This window comes from Sciurus carolinensis, unplaced genomic scaffold, assembly GCF_902686445.1.
Source record: "Sciurus carolinensis unplaced genomic scaffold, mSciCar1.2, whole genome shotgun sequence".
Lineage (NCBI taxonomy): Eukaryota > Metazoa > Chordata > Mammalia > Rodentia > Sciuridae > Sciurus > Sciurus carolinensis.
This window is the reverse complement of record NW_025920145.1, coordinates 1,339,764-1,360,391: the sequence shown is the minus strand read 5'-3', so window position 1 is coordinate 1,360,391 and position 20,628 is coordinate 1,339,764. Positions and strand designations below refer to the sequence as shown.

General features: G+C 34.8%; 1 pseudogene; it reads left to right on the top strand.

Moving 5' to 3' along the window:
• The window catches only part of LOC124974373 (olfactory receptor 2T6-like), a 147,216-nt pseudogene that overhangs the window by 32,301 nt on the left and 94,287 nt on the right, over positions 1–20,628 (top strand).

Below are 20,628 nucleotides of genomic sequence, written 5' to 3'. Positions count from 1 at the left end.
TTTTGTTCAGCTATAAAGACCAAATTAATCAAATGATGGAAGACTGAGGTCAGTGTTTGGCATGATAAGAAACAGATGAACTATAATATTTTCATGCACAAATGCATGCATATATCTTTCCACAAATTAATACCAGAGTATTTATTAAAATGTATTGGTAAAAAATACACTAAGTATTTGTAAAAGGCACAAAGTCTTACATGTAATAGAGACTAACACAAATTTATATATGTAATAGATACATAAATTTACTTGCCAATTCTTAGGTAATCCAAATCTATTGGCTAATGGAAAGATATTAAATTAGATCAATTATTTTAAAATCATTCTTTAACAACTTTGGGTGAATTATAAGTAAATGTCAATAGGACAGAAACAAACTTTTATATTTAAAACTTATCTTTCTTGCCTATTTCAAAGAATAATCACTAACCAGTATGAAAAGGAAAATGCCTTAGACTGAGTAAATCTAGTAAATTTTATTCGAGCATAGAAAAACAAAGTAAAATGAAACAAGACCAAAGCAATTCAAGGATTGGGAAGTTCCCAGAGCCAAAGCATGTGTAGAGGACTATAACTACAAATGTGATCTGACAGCATTTATAGAGAAACTGAAGTGAAGCATAGAAAACAACTCACTTGACTACACCTTAGTCTCTGAGTCAGTTGAGTAAACCTTAATTGGTTAATTGCCTACAAGGTCTTTTTGAATCAACCAAAGCTTAGTGATTGTTGTTAAACTCTGTACAGATTTGAACAAATGCAGGTGCCTTGTTCAAATTCTTGGCTTCCATCAACTTTATTTAACAGTAGCTAAAGAGTTGATGATTGAGCTTCTAATGAAGATGGAGGAAAATGCCAAGTTTATAAATGGATTTTTCATGTAAGTAGTTATGTGTTCTCCATTGTCCTCCCCAGCAACACACAATTGACAGTTGCTTCTATATAGGGAAGCATCTAGAAATGAGAACAATATTCAACGAGTGTTTACTATATGACAGGCTTTGTGCAATTGCCTCTCATAAATCATCACACCGAGTCTGCCCAGTGAATGTTTCAGTTGGGGTAATAATCACTGTTTCACAGGTGAATAAACTGAGACTCAAAGATGTTAGACAGCTTGCCTGTGATACAACCTGTGGTAAGCCTGTGAACTGTGATCTTTCCATCCAGACCTCACATACTTGAAGTCCATGTTCTTAAACACTAGTCTACATCTTGTGAGTTCAGTTTGCCTGAAAGCCAAATATTTGGAGGATTTTCAATGTGCCCTTTTGCAGTTTTATGCCTTTGCGTGTAGAGAAAAGATAGAAAATAGGTACTCTCTAATCTGGTCAAAAAGGCAAGATAGGCAAAGTGTGTGAGTCACGGCAACAAGGAAAACAAACAGCATCTAGAAATTGTTCAATGCCCCAAATTGTTCTTTTCTGCTTTCTTCCTTACATCTTGGTGATATAAGCCAACTAAGGCACTCTCATTCTGATTTGCTAGGTAATTAACCAGCATGTCCCAAATACACTTCAGTATCATTTGGACAGTTTGTAAAAACACAATCTTGCGCTAGCCCTACATTTTTTGATTAAGCCATCAGGGTTGGGCCTAGGGATTTATATTTTTAACAAGCTCTCAGGTGATGTTGGTGCTGCTGGTGTGGGATCCTCACTATAAGGACCACTAGTTTATTTATGATTGGTGCTGGCAGTTGGCAGCACATTACCTGAAGTCATCACTAAAAGATACTGTATCCCCAGGCCTTCTTATATGTGACTGAATCAAGTATTTGTGGTGGACCTAACTGTATTTTTATAAAGCATTTGGGAAAGTGGACACCCATACCAAGCTGAAAATCAAAAAATATAAACTATGATAAATATTTCTTGCTGAGTTCCATAGTAATGGCTGCAGATATCAGGTTCTTTCCTGATGATTTTTTTCCATCTGTATCTTGTGTATGAGTCCACCTGCTGGACATTTTTATACCCCTCAAGGGTAAGTACTTTCTTTCCTACACTTACATTCTTTAGTATTTCTAGCTGTTTGTTATTTTATGAAATGCTTGGTGGTTTCTTACTTGGCAAATTGATATTTGACTTTACTAGCTAGATCTCCTATGTGAGGAGCAAGAAACTTTGAAATGGTTCTTCCAGTAGAGACAACTACTGAGGTTTTTATCATTTTGTTGAAAAATCATGAATAATTGAAGATTAATTGAAGAATTATATCTGGGGAAAAATACTCTTCAAAAATGAGGGCAAAATAAAGACATTTTCAGACAAATGAAACCAAGGGAATTTGTCACCAACAGACTAAATGAAATTCTGCAGCCAAAGGGAAATCGTCCTTGATGGAAATGAGAATTGCATTAGCAAATGAAAAGCCAACAGACAACACAAATGGGTTTAAATAAATAGCAGCTATATAAAATAATAATGTTTATGAATTAAAAATATATAAAATATTATAACACCTAAAATTAAGGTCATAAAATGTAGAAGGGGACAGTGTGCATCAGAACTACCTTTGGCAATCTGCTTCTCCATAAAATCTGTCGAAACTGTCAAATGCATTTTTCAGAACTCTCGAATTTAAAGTCTTGCAACAATCCAAGAATGTTGAAGAAAGATGGTGTTTCTATTTACTTTTTCTAACCACATCCACATCTTCCCAGATCCACAGCCAACTCAAAGCCAACAACCTTGCAATCTCAGTTGCTTAAAACAAAATGAAACAAACAGAAAACTAGTGGCTTAGAAGACTGAAAGGGTTTGGATGCCAAAGCTACAGCCCCAGATAAGCACCAGTATTTTACCTGTTCATCAGCCTTTGCTGGAAAATTACATTAGAGAAAAAAATAAATGAAATAGAGACTCAAAAACCATCAAAAGACAAAAATAAACCCCAAACCTGATTCATTTAAAAGAGAAACTGACATGTCTTTGTCCATGGCCATGCAAAGAGAGAAAAGACTATCAAAGAAGTTACTAAAATGAGATAGGTAGAAAATATTTTACAAATGACCCTCAAAAGTGAAAAGAATTTTAAGGTAATACTATGAACAAATGTGTGCAAATAAGTTAGGTCATGTTAATGAAATGGGTACATTCCTAGAAAGACATGAACTACTGAAATTTACTTACTGTGCAGAAAATAAGAATAGACTTATAACAGTAAAGATTAAATTGGTAATTAAATAATTTCCCAGAAGACTTTGCTGGTAAATTCTATCAAAATTTAAGGCAGAATTAAAGTAATTTGCAAACTTTGAAAGAAATACAATAGAAACCACTTTGTAGTTTATTCTATGATATTATTACTCTTATAACACAACCAAAGATATCACAAGACAACTGTAGAGCAATATCCTTTATGAATACAAATGCAAAATTACTGAAAATGCAAGCAGATTTACCTAGCTATAGACAAAGTGGATTATTTGTTATAAACTAGCAGAATATATTCCAGGAATATAAAATTGGTTTAGCATACAAAATTAACAAACATTTTATTAATCAAATAGAGTATAAAAACTACATGCTTCTTTCAATAAATATAGAAATGGCATTTGACAAAATTGAACACTATTTCACAATTTAAAAAAATCTTAAAAATAGGAACAAAGAGGATTTCTTCAATTTGATATAGACCACATATAAAACTCCATAGCTTATGTACTTAATCATGAATGACTAATTTCCTGTAACATCAGGAACAAGACAAGCATGTATGCAGTGTTTGTTCTAGTGTTGATGTTGGGTAGGTTGTAGTCAGAGTAGTTCAGTTGTAGTTGAAAACTACATAAAAGTTTTCAGGAGCTGGAGATATACCTCAGTTCATACAGTTCTTTCCTCACAATCACAAGGTCCTGGGTTCAATCCCCCACACTGTGAAAAAAAATGTTTCCATACTGGAAAAGAAGAACTAAAACTATATTAAAAGATGACTTGATCTTGTGTATAGCAAAACCTAAAGAATCACATTTGCACACACACAGACTATTAGAATAAATGAGTTCAGCAAGGTCTTAGGATACAAGACCACCATAAATACATTAATTATCTTTTTATGTACTTTATAATAAGTAGTGCAAAGAAGAAATTAAGGAAATGATTTCATTTATAAAAGTTTCAAGACCAATGAAATAGGAATAAATTGAACAAAAGATGTACAAGATATATATATTGAAAACTATAAAACATTGTTTCAAAATTTTTCTTCACAAAGAAAAAAAGGAAGACATTTTCCAGTTTCAAAACTTATCACATTTTTTCAAGATGGCAGACTAGAGGGAGGCTGCATTTCATGTTGTTCCAGGACTCAGGATTCAAAAGAGGAGACAGTGAGAGACTTGGGACAAACTCAAAGCCACCGGGTGAGTCTCTCCCATTGGGGAGATGTCCCAGATAGGGCGGTAGTACCAGAATGCAGGGAACTTTTTGAAGTAGAGTTGCCCGGTGAGACACCCCCTCCCCCCGCTGGAGCAGTGAACATGGACAACTGGCAGCTTTGTAGAGGAGGCCGCTCAGCACAACGCTTGGTTTCAGAGCAACCCGCCGGGGCTCCAACAGCTGCCCAGAGGAGGGGCCGCATAGCCAGGCGATTAGGTGCAGAGCAGGGTCCCAGGACCTAGGTGGCTTCTCGGTGGAAGAGCTGCAGAGACAAGCTGATGGGCGGAGCAAAGGTTCCAGGACTGCGGGCAGCTTCTCAGAGGAGGGGCAGCCTAAGGAAACTCGTCTGCAAAGGGCAAGGTTCCCAGGTCCAGAAGGTAGGTCCAGGCCCCTGGGAACATTGCAGAGGAAGACTGCCCAGCCCAGGTGGTAAGATACCCCCCCTCCCACTAGAGAAGTGAACACAGACAACTGGAGGCAGCTCAGCACAATGCTTGATTTCAGAGCAACCCACTGGGGCTCCAGCAGCTGCCGAGAGGAGGAGCTGCGCGGGAAGCTGTTTGGACTCAGAGCACCGGCTCCTGGAGCTGCCCGAGGAGGAGGAGGTGCGCAGTGAGTTGCTTGGTCTCAAAGCTACCACACAGATCACCAGTTGGCTGCCTGGAGGAAGAGGTGGGTGGTGGGTCGCTGGGGCTCAGAGCATCGGTACAGGGCTCCAGGTGGCTGATCATAGGAGGGGCCGCATAGCCAGGTGATTAGGTGCACAGCACGATCCTGGGACCTAGGTGACTTCTCAGTGGAAGAGCTGCATAGAGACAAGCTGAGGGGCAGAGCAAAGTTTCCAGGACTGCAGGCAGCTTCTCTAAGGAGAGGCAGCCTAAGGAGACTTGTCTGCCAAGGGTGAGGCTCCCAGGCCCAGGAGGTAGGTCCGGGCCCCTGGGAACCTTGCAGAGAAAGGCAACCCAGCCCAGGTGGTAGTTGTAGATTGAGGGGAACCTCTAGAAGGGGAACTGACCAGCGAGACCTCTCCATCTGGTGAGTCTTCCCTGCCGGGTGAGGTTTTACCACAAGGATGGTAAAACCAGAGACCCAGGCCCAAACAGGCCTTGCCTCAGCCCACAGCCTAGTTCCCCTTTGGATGACCATTGGTCAACAAGTTGAGGCACCACTGCCCACTAGCAGGGAATATTCCCCACCTGAAGGCCACCACCCCTAGAGAGGCAGCTTTCTTCTGGAGCACCGCATTAGCAACTTCCTCCAAGACTTCAGGCTACTGAAGAGGGGATATACTAGAAATCATCAGGCACATTATAAGTCAATAGAGGAAATCTGCAACATCTCAGCAGTCCACTGATACTTGAACAATATGAGAAAACAAGGGAAGAGAATGCCTCAAACAAATCTAGATGTTACATTAATAAAATCCAATGACAACATGGCAGAAGAAATGACAGAAAGGGAGTTAAGAATGTACATAATTAACATAGTAAGGGAAGCAAATGATGAAATGAAAGAGCAAATGCAGGCATTGAATGATCACACCAATCAACAGTTAAAAGAGCAAATACAGAAAGCAAAAGATCATTTCAATAAAGAGTAAGAGATATTGAAAAAAAACCAAACAGAAATCCTTGATGAAGAAAACAATAAACCAAATTAAGAACTCCATAGAAAGAACAACCAATAGGATAGAACACCTGGAAGACAGAACCTCAGATATTGAAGACAAAATATTTAACCTTGAAAATGAAGTTGACCAAACAGAGAAGATGGTAAGAAATTATGAACAGAATCTCCAAGATCTATAGGACATCATGAAAAGGCCAAATTTAAGAATTATTGGGATTGAGGAAGGCTTAGAGAAACAAACCAAAGGAATGAACAATCTATTCAATGAAATAATTTCAGAAAATTTTCCAAATCTGAACAATGAAATGGAAAATCAAGTTCAAGAGGCTTATAGGACTCCAAATACACAAAATTACAACAGACCCACACCAAGGCACATTATAATGAAAATACCTAACATACAAAATAAAGACAGAATTCTAAAGGCTGTGAGAGAAAAGAACCAAATTACATTCAGGGGGAAACCAATACGGATATCAGCAGATTTTTCAATCCAGACCCTAAAAGCTAGAATGGCCTGGAACAACATTTTTCAAGACCTGAAAGAAAATGAATGCCAACCAAGAATCTTATCCCCAGCAAATCTTACCTTCAGATTTGACGATACAATAAAATCCTTCCATGATAAACCAAAGCTGAAAGAATTTACAAAAAGAATATTCCATGAAGAAAAGATGAAAAACAAAGAAGCAAAATAGCAAAGGGAGGAGTTATCCTAAAGGAATTGTCAAATAGAGGAGGAACCAAGTAGTGTCAAAAATAAATAAATAAATAAATAAAATGAGTCAAATGACTGGGAATACAAATCATATCTCAATAATAACCCTGAATATCAATGGCCTGCATTCATCAATCAAAAGACATAAACTGGCAGATTGGATTAAAAAGAAAGATCCAACAATATGCTGCCCTCAAGAGACTCACCTCTTAGAAAGAGATACCATAGATTAAAGGTGAAAGAATAAGGAAAAACATACCATGCGCATGGACTCAGCAAAAAAGCTGGGGTATCCATCCTCATTGAAGATAATGTGGACTTCAAGCCAAAGTTAGAAGGGATAAAGAAGGACATTTCATACTGCTTAAGGGAATCATAACTCAGCAAGACATAACAATCATAAATATCTATGCCACAAACAGTGGCACATCCATGTATGTCAAACAAATCCTTCTCAATCTCAGAAACCAAATACACTATAATACAGTAATACTAGGTGATTTTAACATGCCTCTCTCACCACTGGACAGATCTTCCAAACAAAAATTGAACAAAGAAACTATAGAACTCAATAACACAATCAATAATTTAGACTTAATGAACATTTATAGAATATACCATCCAAAGAAGAGTGAATACACTTTCTTCTCATCAGCACATGGATCCTTCTCTAAAATAGATCATATATTATGCCTCAAAGCTAATGTTAGAAAATACAAGGAGATAGAGACACTAACTTGTATCATAATGGATTGAAATTAGAAATAAACGAAAGAGTAAAAAACAGAAATTACTCCAACACCTGGAGATTAAACAATATGCTATTATATGATGAATGAATAACAGAAGATATTAGGAAAGAAATTAAAAAATTCTTAGAGGTCAATGAGAACAAAGAAACATCATATCAAAATCTCTGGGACACTATGAAAGCAGTACTTAGAGGAAAATTTATTTCGTGGAGCGCATTCAATGAAAGAAGTAAAACGGAACAAATAAATGACCTAACACTACAGCTCAAAGCCCCAGAAAAAGAAGAGACCAACACCAAAAGTATTAGAAGACAGGAAATAGTTAAACTCAGAGCTGAAATCAACAAAATTGAAACCAAAAAACAATGCAAAAAATTGACAAAATAAATAGCAGGTTCTTGGAAATAATAAACAAAATTGATAAACCGTTGGACACACTAACAAAGAGAAGACAAGAGAAAACCAAATAACTAAAATTCGGAATGAACAAGGAAATATCACCGAAGACACAATTGAAATAAAAAACATAATTAGAAGCTATTTTGAAAATCCATACCACAACAAAATAGAAAATTTCGAAGACATCAACAAGTTTCTAGAGACCTATGAATTGCCTAAACTGAACGAGGAGAACATACACAATTTAAATAGATAAATTTCAAGTAATGAAGTAGAAGAAATCATCAAAAGCCTACCAACAAAGAAAAGTCCGGGACCAGATGGGTTCTCAGCCAAGTTCAACAAAACCTTTAAAGAAGAGCTCATTCCAAAACTTTTCAAAGTATTCCATGAAATAGAACAGGAGGGAACCCTCCCAAACTCATTCTGTGAAGCCAATATTACCCTGATACCTAAAGCAGACAGAGACACATCAAGGAAAGTAAATTTCAGACCAATATCCTTAGAGAACATTGATGCAAAAATTCTCAACAAAATTTTAGCAAATCACATACAAAAACATATTAAAAAGATAGTGCACCATGACCAAGTGGGTTTCATCCCAGGGATGCAAGGTTGGTTCAACATCAGGAAATAAATAAGTATAATTCACCACATCAACAGACTTAAAGTCAAGAATCACATGATTATTTCAATAGATGCAGAAACAGCATTTGATAAAATACAGCACCCCTTCATGCTCAAAACACTAGAAAAAATAGGGATAGTGGGAGCATTCCTTAACATTGTAAAGTCCATCTATGTTAAGCCCATGACTAATATCATTCTACATGGTGAAAAACTGAAAGCATTCCCCCTAAAAACTGGAACAAGGCAGGGATGCCCTCTTTCACCACTTCTATTCAATATCGTCCTTGATACTGTAGCCAGAGCAATTAGACAGACCAAAGAAATTAAAGGGATATGAATAGGAAAAGAAGAACTCAAACTATCCCTGTTCACTGATTATATGATTATATACTTAGAGTAACCAGGAAATTCCACCAGAAAACTTTTAGAACTCCTAAGTGAATTCAGTAAAGTAGGAGGATATAAGATCAATGTTCATAAATCTAATGCATTTTTATACATAAGTGATGAATCTTCAGAAATGAAGTTAGGAAAACTACCCCATTCACAATAGCTTTGAAAAAAATAAAATACTTGGGAATCAATCTAAGAAACGAGGTGAAAGTCCTCTACAATAAGAACTACAGAACACTAAAGAAAGAAATTAAAGAAAACCTTAGAAGATGGAAAGATCTCCCATGTGCTTGGATAGGCAGAAGTAATAGTCAAAATGGCCAAACTAACAAAAGTGCTACACATACTCTATGCAATTCCAATTAAATTCCCAATGACGTACCTTAAAGAAATAGAGCAAGCAATCATGAAATTCATCTGGAAGAATAAGAAACCTAGAATAGCTAAAGCAATCCTTCGCAGGAAAAATGAAGCTGGGGGTATCACAATACCAGATCTTCAACTCTACTACAAAGCAAGAGTAACAAAAATGGCATGGTATTGTTACCAAAATAGACAGGTAGATCAATGGTACAGAATAGAGGACATGGACACAAACCCAAATAAATACAATTTTCTCATACTACACAAAGGTGCCAAAAATATGCAATGGAGAAAAGATAGCCTCTTCAACAAATGGTACTGGGAAAATTGGAAATCCATATGCAACAGAATGAAACTAAACCCATATCTCTCACCATGCATGAAACTAAACTCAAAATGGATTAAGGACCTCGGAATCAGACCAGAGACCCTGCAGATTATAGAAGAAAAAGTAGGTCCAGATCTTCAACATGTCGGCTTAGGAAAGACTTCCTCAACAGAACTCCCATAGCACAAGAAATAAAAGCAAGAATCAATAACTGGGATAAATTCAAACTAAAAAGTTTTCTCTCAGCAAAGGGAATTATCAGCAATGCGAAGAGAGAGCCTACAGAGTGGGAGAAAATCTTTGCCAATCATACTTCAGATAGAGCACTAATCTCCAGAATCTATAAAGAACTCAAAAAACTCAATACCAAGAATACAAATAACCCAATTGACAAATGGCTAAGGAACTGAACAGACACTTCACAGAAGAAGATTTAAAAGCAATCAACAAACATATGGAAAAATGTTCAACATCGCTAGTTATAAGAGAAATGCAAATCAAAACCACCCAAAGATTCCGTCTCACCCCAATTAGAATGGTGATTATCAAGAATACAAGCAACAACAGGTGTTGGAGAGGATGTGGGGAAAAAGGTACACTCATACATTGCTGGAGGGGCTGCAAATTAGTTCAGCCACTCTGGAAAGCAGTGTGGAGATTCCTTAGAAAACTTGAAATGGAACCACCATTTGACCCAGCTATCCCACTCCTTGGCCTATACCCAAAGGACTTAAAATCAGCATACTACAGAGATACAGCCACATCAATGTTCATAGCTGCTCAATTCACAATAGCCAGATTGTGGAACCAACCTAGATGTTCTTCAATTGATGAATGGATAAAGAAACTGTGGTATATATATACAATGGAATATTACTCAGGCATAAAGAATGATAAAATTATGGTATTTGCAGGCAAATGGATGAAATTGGAGAATATCATGCCAAGTGAGATAAGCCAATCTCAAAAAACCAAAGGAAAAATTATCTTGCTGATAAGTGGATGATGACACATAATGGGGAGTGGCAAGGGTTAGTGTTAGGGTTAGAGTTAGGGTTAGGGAGGGGTCAAGAATGTAGGAAGGAAGGACTGTATAGAGGGAAAGGAGGGGTGGGAGGGTTGGGGGGAAAGATTAAAATAACAATGAATCAAACAACTTTACCCTATGTAAACTTATGATTACACAAATGGTATGCCTTTACTCCATGTACAAACAGAGAAACAACATGAATCCCATTTGTTTAAAATAAAAAAAAAAACTTATCACAAAGCTACTATAAACATAAGAGTGTGGAACTTGAATCAGGATATACCTATAGTGCAACAGAATATAATTGAGAAGCCAGAAATATACCCAAACTCTGATAGACAACTGATCTTCAGCAAAGAGGCCAGAACCATTCAAAGGAACAAGTATGGTCTCTTTAACAAATGGTGCTGAGATAACAAGATAATCACATGCAAAAGAATAAAGTTGAATCCTTGCCTCATGTCACATATAAGTATTAATTAAAACTAAATCAAAAACATGTAGGATCTAAAACTATAAAAGTGAAAACTTGCATGACTTTAAGATTAGGCATCAGTTTGATAATATGACACCAAAAGCACATATAATCAAAGAAAGTATAATTTTAATTTCATCAAATATAAAAAGTTTACATGCATGAAAGGGCAATATCAAGAAATTGAAAACACACATAACAGGAGGAAATATTTGCACATTGTGTCTGATAAAGATCTAGTATTCAGAGTTCCTAAGAATATCAAAATAGCACTACTGAATGAAAAAAGATACAAATGGGCAAATTATTTGAATGATATTTTTCCAAAGGAAATATGCAAAATTCCAAATACTTGAAAGATGATCAACATCATTAGTCACCAGGAACTTTAAATCAAAACCACAAGATACAATGCACATCAATGAGTAAGAAGTGTTATTTGGCATTAAGGAGTAATGGGCATTAACAAGATATGGAGAAATTGGAACCCTCCTGTTTATCTGAGTGGTAATGTAAAATGTTGGGGGCAGTTCCTGAAATATCAAACCAAATTACAATGTGACTGAGCATTTCTACTCAAAGATACATACCTAAATAATTGAACATATATTTATAAAATATGTTGTGCATGAATGCTCATAACAGTATTATTTGGCAATGATTCTAATTCCATCCAATGAAACATTACTAATAATATCCAAGATGTGACAGACGCTCAGTGTCTATCATGTTATGAATGGATAAACAGAGAGTAGAACATCCACATAGTAGAATACTACTCAGCCATAATATAAAATATTTTTATATGGTATACCACAGATGGATTCTGAGACTACTTTTCCTAAACAAAGCCAAATACAACGTCACATTATTTTATTTCATTGTTATGTCCAGAATGGATAAATCCACTGAGACAGAAAGTTGATTAATTTTTGCCAAGACATGGGAAGCTGGTATGGTTAAGGGGTTATCTTTGAAGTGATGAAAATATTCTCCATTGATTTAAATAGTGGTAGATTTGCTACACTAATACTATACTAAAATTCTCTGAATTATTAAATTAATAAGTATAAACTTTATGGTATAGAAATTGTCTCTTAATAAACTATTTGTTTTAAAAAAGAATAATAAATGTTAGCTTCCAACATTCAAAAAGGTGAGGAATGAGTTTTGTGACTCTATGAAATTATATATGTTTTAATTTCTAAAAGAATGTTCACTTTAGAAGATTTTGTAACTGGCAGAATTACGAAGAGGGTTAAGTGGCATAAAAAAGGCTTTAGAAGCTCAGCAAATGGAATAAAGGAAGAGCAAGAAATGTAACACAGTTGGAACAAAGAGAAGAAAATGATGTGGCAGTGTGATGAAGCCCTAAAATGGAAACATTTATAAGCATGTTTAGGCTAAATATTAAAATCAAAGTCAAAGATTATCCAACTGGATGAAAGGTAACACTAACAAAGTTGGAATTATACGAACTTAGCTTATAATTCCAAATTTGACTATCTCTTATAAATTATTTTTCAAATTACAAAGAAGAACTGGATGGAATGATTAAAATACATGATATAAGTAGATGATTCCACAATTAAAATGGGAGATTTTGACACATCTCTCTGTGGAGAGAAAACAAATAGACAAAAATTAGTAAAACATAGTATTAAACAATACAAATATCAAACAAATTAATTCACATATGTAAAACTCTATGCTAGTGCAATTCACAAGCATAATGTTGCTTTTAAATTTTCTATTAAAGTCATAAACAGGAGATATTTTTAATATATTTATTTAAAACAATCTATCAGGCTTCTCGTTTCAATACGTAATCAACATAACCTCAAATGTGACTTGTATTTGGTTTCATTTATTAAGGATAATTATTCTCAGATTGTATCCATGGTATACGATAATAACAATATTTCATTTTATTTTATGGCTCAATTGAGATACTTTATTTTCTTTATCATGATTAATCTTTATAGTCCAAGTGCTAATTTTGCATAATGCATTGAAATTTGAACACCAAATTTCCATCAAAAATGTTCTCTAGATTTAATAAAATTTATAATTGAAAAAGTAAATTCATATTTTCAAGTCATTTCAAATACATATAAAAGTCCAATACTCAAAATGAAATTTTTATTTCATATCAAAAGACTGGTTTATCATTTTTAGAAGAACTTTGTCATTTATGTAATATTATACCTAATTTGATGTGTCAGTTTAACTGGTTGGGTACCCAGATAGCTGGTAAAGCATTATATCTCAATAGACTTGTGAGGAAAAGATTGTCATTTTGTGGACTGAATAGGAAAGCTCTGACTCTCAACAATGAAGGGAAACACCATCCAGTCCATTGAGGTCAGGATAGAACAAAATGGTAGAGGAAAGGCAAATTTTTTCTCCATTCTGGAACTGACACACCCATCATCTCCCTGAGAATTTAGAATTCTGCATTCTCACAGCTATAGACTCCTGGTCCTGTGCTAGTATCCCCACAGGTTCTCAATCCTTCAGCCTCAGACTGAGAATTATACCATCTAGGTCACTGGCTGCCCTGGTACTCTAGATTGCAGATGCATATCATGGGACTTTTTGGCCACCGAAATTGCATGATCTAATCCAATTATAATTCCCCTCAGGTGTATCTACCTGTCTACAGATGTTCTCAGACTTATGATGGAGTCATGTACCAGATAACCAACCCCTCAGAAGTTGAAAATAGCATATGTAAAATAAACATTTAATACGCCTAAGCTAGCAAACATCACAGCATCGCTGTGCCTTAAACATGTTCAGAACAACTTCCATTAGGGTACAGTTGGGCAAAATCAGCTAACACAGGTCTATGTTATAATAAATTATTGGTTGTTTTACATGATTTATTGAATACTTGGGTCAAAGATACAATGACAACATAGTTCTGAGAACCAATATTTTCTTTCCCCTTGTGATTATATGGCTGATAGGGAGCCATGACAAACTAGTGCTGCCCCACATTATGAAAGAGCATTGCACCACGTACTTCTAGCATAGGAAAGACCAGAATTTTAAATTTATAGTTTTAGCTGAATGTGCAAACTTGAAAAATCATGCCTAACTGTTGTAAGGTGGAGACTATGTGTGTATGGGTCCCGTTCTCTTTCTCCAGAGAACCTCAACTATTAGAGCATAAGTTTCAAAATTACATTTATATATGCTAAAGAAATTCCTTAACCTTGCAAACTTCACATTATTAACATCAATTTCAAAGAGTTATGTCACAAATTGAAAAGCAACCCTAAATGCCAACAGAGCATTCTTCAAAATTTTCTTGCAAATTTGTAGTCAATTTGTAATTTGTAGTCAACTTGTGTAATGCTCTCAGTTGTATTTAAATTAACATGCATAATGACATGATAGAAAAATATGTAGCACTATTATTGACTAATTTTATGAAAAGAACCTATTTTGACATAGATTCTCACATCTGTCACTTTGTGATCAAGGTCACAAACTTTCTTTCTCCCCCCTTGAAGCTTCAAATTTAGTTTGTTTGTCCATAGTAAGAAAATGTAAATCACAGTGATAACTTTTTTTCATTTTTTCTTTTTTTAACTTTTGACTATTTGGCAAACACTCTTTTTGTGCAAGAAAATCTTGGGGTTAATAGTACAGTAAATCTTTAAAGAAACTCTTCCATAATTCAATTGACCAATATGGACAAAGAGGGCACAATCATTAAAGTCATTGACTCCTGCTTCCTTCAATGGTTCCAGAAGCTGGGGTGATTCATAGTATTACTATGGATATATGGAACTGAGTTCATAAAATTTTTCATAGAATCTACCTCAGAAAGCTGTGCACATCTATTTTTAATATGTCTCATTCAATGACATATTAAGAAGGGAAATGTCTCTTGTTTAAAAATGCCAATGAATCTGTTGTTCAAGCTAACATTGATGGAGTACTATCTGTTGTGACAGAAAGTAATTCTTATCTAGTTGAAATTTTTGTTTGAGAAACATATGATACAAAAATATCCAAAAATATGTTAATTAAGTGAAGGAGACCCATGAAAACATACTGAACAGTGAGTTTCTGAGGAAATGTCAGCGAATAAGAAATTGTAAGGGAACATTTTTTGCAATGAAGTTGCATGGAGCCTGCACTTGAGGACATAAACACTGTTATTGTTTCTTGAGTTAGAATGCATTGCACATTCATTGGGTAAGAATGGGTAGCCATTACAGTAGTTCTCACATTTCTCCTGTTGTGCTGTCCATGGTTTCAGCTATCCAGTGGCAACCATGGTCTAAAAATAATAAGTAGAAAAATTAGAAATAAACAGTTTATAACTTTAAAATTATGTGTCATTTTGAGTTTTTGATGGGAGTTTATGCTGTCTTAATCTGTCTGGGTCATGAATCTTCCTGATGTTCAATGCACATTGTACTAAGCAGTAATCTTTGTTAGTACATTGACTCTTTAGGTATCTCAGTGATGTGTTCAAGCACCCCTTATTATTGCAACCATTGTTCTTTTTTGTTACTGTGTTCATTTCTGTGCCTAATTCATAAGTTAAGTTTGTCATATGTATGTGTAGGAAAAATAGTTTATATAGGGTTTAGTATTATCTGTGATTTCAGGAATCCATGGTGGGATCTTAAAGCATATCTCAATGAATAACTGGGATGTACCATATAAACTTTGGAGAAGGAAACTATTCTCAGGTATAGAAACATCAAACTCATCTGAACTATTAGATTTTTATCTGTATTATATTAATTTGTTATTAAGAAGGATACTTGATGAATTATTTCTGCCCAACTCCATGACTTGTCTGTAGAATATGCTGTGATTCTGCTGGGACACAATTTCTATGAGCTGCTCAAGAGTCATAAGGGAGACCATACATCAGAAATTGAAGAGCTGAGCTGAACACAGCTAGTAATTCAAACATTTTAGCTTAGGATATGTGAAAAATTAATAAGAATTTGACAAACTCAATTATAAAATATGGTTTTAGTAATAAATAACTAGTAAGTATGAAGGAGATAGTTCTGAGGACGATAATTTTTAAGGGAAAACACTTAGGAATGCTGTTACCAGGCACAGCTCTTTGATGCATACTTGTAATGAAAATAATATGCTGGAGCTTATGACAAAGCCATGCCATTCTGCATAGTATTTTCCTATAGAGGGAATACTTATTAGACAGAGAATTGGGTTTGGAATGCAAAATAATTATATTAGAATTGTGCCATTTAAAAAAACCTTATCTAGTCTAAGGTTTAGTTCCATCACATTTCAAAGAAAATTTTACTTCATTTGTTAGGGGGACAGTTGGAAAATGCATACATTGCTTACTAAAATTGCTGGCAGATGGCAGATTATTCATATTCTAATTTTTAAATGAACAGCAATTCTCAGACTTTTTCTTAGCTCTTGTTTTTTTTTTCCTGAAAATTGAAGACGTTCCATTCATAGCCGAATACCCTCCTCAGTAGAAACTTTTTTCAAAAGCAGTTCCCATCTTTCTGTTTTAGTCAGCTATACCTAACATTCCAGATGACTTTCTGTAGATCTGTTAAAGCTACAGTTAAGAAATACATTGGAGAATGATTAGCAGAAGTGACCACAGTTATTAGAATAAATTTGTACTGGGAGTGATTTTAAGGTTAGTCTGGTCAGGAGAATAGCCTCTGCAGACTCTTTTACTTTTCTAAGATAGTATTTCAATTCTCTTTTTTATACTCATTTAATATGTTAACCTATTGTCTTATTCCCAAAGTAGGGTTTATAATGATGTCATAGAAATGAATAGCATATCTGGAAGCACTTGTCTGATCACAATTATTGACTTCAGAAGACATTTCTTGGGGCTGGAATGTAGCTCAGTGGTGGAGAACTTGCCTAGTGTGTGTAAGGCCCTGGATCCCATCCCCTGCCCTGGAAAAACAATAAACATCAGAAATAGAGGAGTTAAGTCACATTTCTCCTAGTATACCATGAATTTTTTTTTCTTTTAACAGTAGAGATTTATTTTTTCTATGTCAGGCACCTGGGTTTAGTACATTGTTTGGAACAAAAGAGCTCAACAAATGTAAATCTCCAAATTCAGAGAAAGAAAGGAATGCAATTTAATCTTAATGAAAGAATTCTTGTGTTTTTAATAGGAATGTGATAAATCAGGACAGCTGAACTAAGAAGGTATTATAATAGGCTAATGTTGTATGCAGTTAAGATTGCTTTTGTATGTTTTAGATCCTTGAAAAAAAATGATACTACATTTTGAGTTTTGAGCTTGTTTTGCAAACCAGGATTAAGAAACACAAATACATTGAAAATTATGAACTTTTAGAATATGAATATACATCTCAAAAGTTCAATATTTACCTTAAAAAAGGAAAAAAAATCTACCACTGGGTTGTATACTATCCTACCCCGCAAACTTATGTGCACCTGGGCTACTTAGTGTTCCTCCAAAATTCACGTCTACTGTCTACCTAAAACTTCAGAAATGACATTCTTTGGAAATAGGGTTTTTATAGATGTAATTGAAATAAAAAGAGATCAGACCAGATTAAGAGGAGTCCTAATCCAATGACTGATATCACATTTGGACACTGACCCAGAGGAAAGAGGATGGGAAGACATACAGAGAGAATGCCTTGTGATGGAGATGACGTGTCTCCAAGCCAAAGACACAAGATTGCTGGTACCAAAGCAGTGATGAGGAGGTGAGAAAGGATTGCGTCCTATGTATAGCAGTGTGCTGTCAACACCCTGACTGCTGTCTCCCAACCTGCTACAGCTGTGAGATCATACATTTCTACTGTTTTAAACTACCCAGTTGTGTGTTCCTTGAATAGCCCTAGGAAACTGATCAGTTCTCAATTACACAGCTAAAAAGGTGCCCACTGAGAATTGGAAGCCAGCTTCTCTAATCACAGACTTTTAGAGTTTGTTTTAATAGCATAATTTGAAAATCTTGTCCTTTGCATCACTAGTATGCTATTCTGCAAGAAGATCTGAAAAAAATAAATAAATATTTCCTTAGATAATTCGAGAACATACTTTTTGTATGAAGAAATAATTCCTATGTTGTGGAAATTCTCAGAGCACTTAAATGTGCTTGTTTTTTTTAATTATCTCCCAAAGGAGGACATAAGTGATAGGATTTATCCCCTTCATTTGGTTGAAGAAATTTCTGCCTTTGAATGGCAAACTGACATTCTTGGGAAGTAAGTATTCAGATGAAAAACTAAAGAAGTGATAACTGTGTCACTCTACCTCAAGAATAATAAAGCCAAGCTGGACAACTGCAGTCTTTACGGCTCTCCCACAGGAAGGGCGTGCTTAGCTCATGTCCTGACAGTCACATGTACTTCCTTATGCTGCAGTTTTTGTAAATTTGCAAATTTATTTCATTGCAACATTCATCTCAGTCAGGCAGACTAACTTATAAAGGGTGACATTCCAGGGACTGTGTCATGTCACTCTTCAACTCATGGCTCTGCTTCTCATGATATAATATTAAGCAAAGTTTAACTCTGAACTTCAGCCTTCTCAACAACCAAAAGTAGAATGAAAACAATGATGTGAGAATTGAATGAAATGACACGTATAAAGAGAATGTTCAGAACTGGCACACATTATGTTCAATACCCATTTACCCATTTTCTAGTCTGTTTTTGATTTTTCTTAATATACTTAAATTATAGAATATGCTCAAATTTATGTTTAATAAGTAAATAGAATGATGAACTCTTAATTTTAGAAATTTGTAGGGTCTTATAAGATTATGATGTCTTTTTAAAAGAAATATATATATTATAGTTAGGAAGTTATAGATCATTATAGCATGTGGAAATGAGAAAACTGGCTTGATCAATGATATGGCTATGGACAAAAGTGATGACTTTCTTCCTTCCTTATGGCACACCTGTATGGCACTGCCATTAATTGCACCATGAAATGCCAAGAATTGACATCTGCTCACAGAAATGTTTGCATCTTTTCTCACCTGGCACCCATGGGAAATGACGAAACATGAAATTAAAGGTGTTCCCTCCTACCACAGTGATGTGAAATTCAAACAACTTCAATCATTGTTTTCTAGGCTGATATATCAGAATTAAATTTTGTAAGGAAACACATTTTCAAAACTATAGTAAAAATCAGAATAAAGATATAATTTAGATTATAGAGAGAGGTTCATGTAGCAGGGATTTTAGGATTTTTCTTAAACAAATCTGTTTTCAGCAGCTACAATTTGTTGGAATGGCTACTGTAGGTACTGGTCTGTATGGTAATCAGATCCTTATGGGCTGCTAAATTTTCTAACACAATGACAGTAAATTAATTCATGATATAATTCTTTTTTATACCTTTATTTTATTTTTATGTGGTGCTGATGATCAAACCCCGGTACTCACATGTGCTAGGCAAATGCTCTACCACCGAGCCACAATCCCAGCCCTGATATAATTCTTAATCAAGACCATAGTTCAAATTCTAAACTCAAGAGTCTAAACTCAGTTCTGACTTAGGCTTATTATTACTTTAGTGAGATTGCCTTCCAGCCCTCTCCAAGAAAATTTAGGAGAACTTTAGTATTCTGAACTAAAAGATCTATAAATATTATAGTTTATTCTAGGAAGAATAAATTATAAAATGCATCTCAAATGTAGTTTTAAAGCAGTAATTGGATATAAAATGCCATCTTATTGATTTGATGATAAAAATTTCAAAAGAAAATTATCTTCTGTCCTTAAAAACATTAAAAATTAATATTAGTCTGGCTATTAAATTAAACCATTCTTCAAAGAATATTCATCCTGACACTTTCTTAAATTTAGCTTAAATTAGCTTAAATTTAGCTTAAATTTTTAAGCTAAAAATGATTATTTTAAACCTGCTTTCATTGTTGGGCAAGTTTCTTAGTGGGAGATGTGATAGCATTGGCTTTCATTTTATATACTACAAAATGGCACAGAAACAGTTGTACAAATTATAGAAAATGTTATGTTAATTTTAGCTTTCATTTTATATACTATATAATGTCATATACTTTCATTTTATATACTATAAAATGTCACAGAAATGTACACAACCTATACATTTCATATTTTCCACCTTATTAACTGCAAAGAATATGGAGTTTATTTTGTTTTTTAATTTTTTTCTGACCTGTGAGAACAATAAGAATATGTCCATAAAGGAAAACCACTCTTTTACTGGTAAGCACAACAGAATTTTGAAATTCTTAAGGTAATATATAATAGAACTAAGTAGTTTCTTTATCCAGGAATTTTTATGGATTCTGTTTTCCCTTGGACAGTATGTTGGAGAACTGACCCCTTAGTGTTTTGGTGACAAATGTTTTATGATTATTTATATAAAATTACCTTAAAGAATTTGAGCAATCGTTCAAATGAGTTTTGAAAATTCTCTATCTGAATACTTATTGACATGCTACCATAGGTTCTCCTCAAGTACGTTTACTTTTGGACCCCATCTTACATATAATTATTATTTT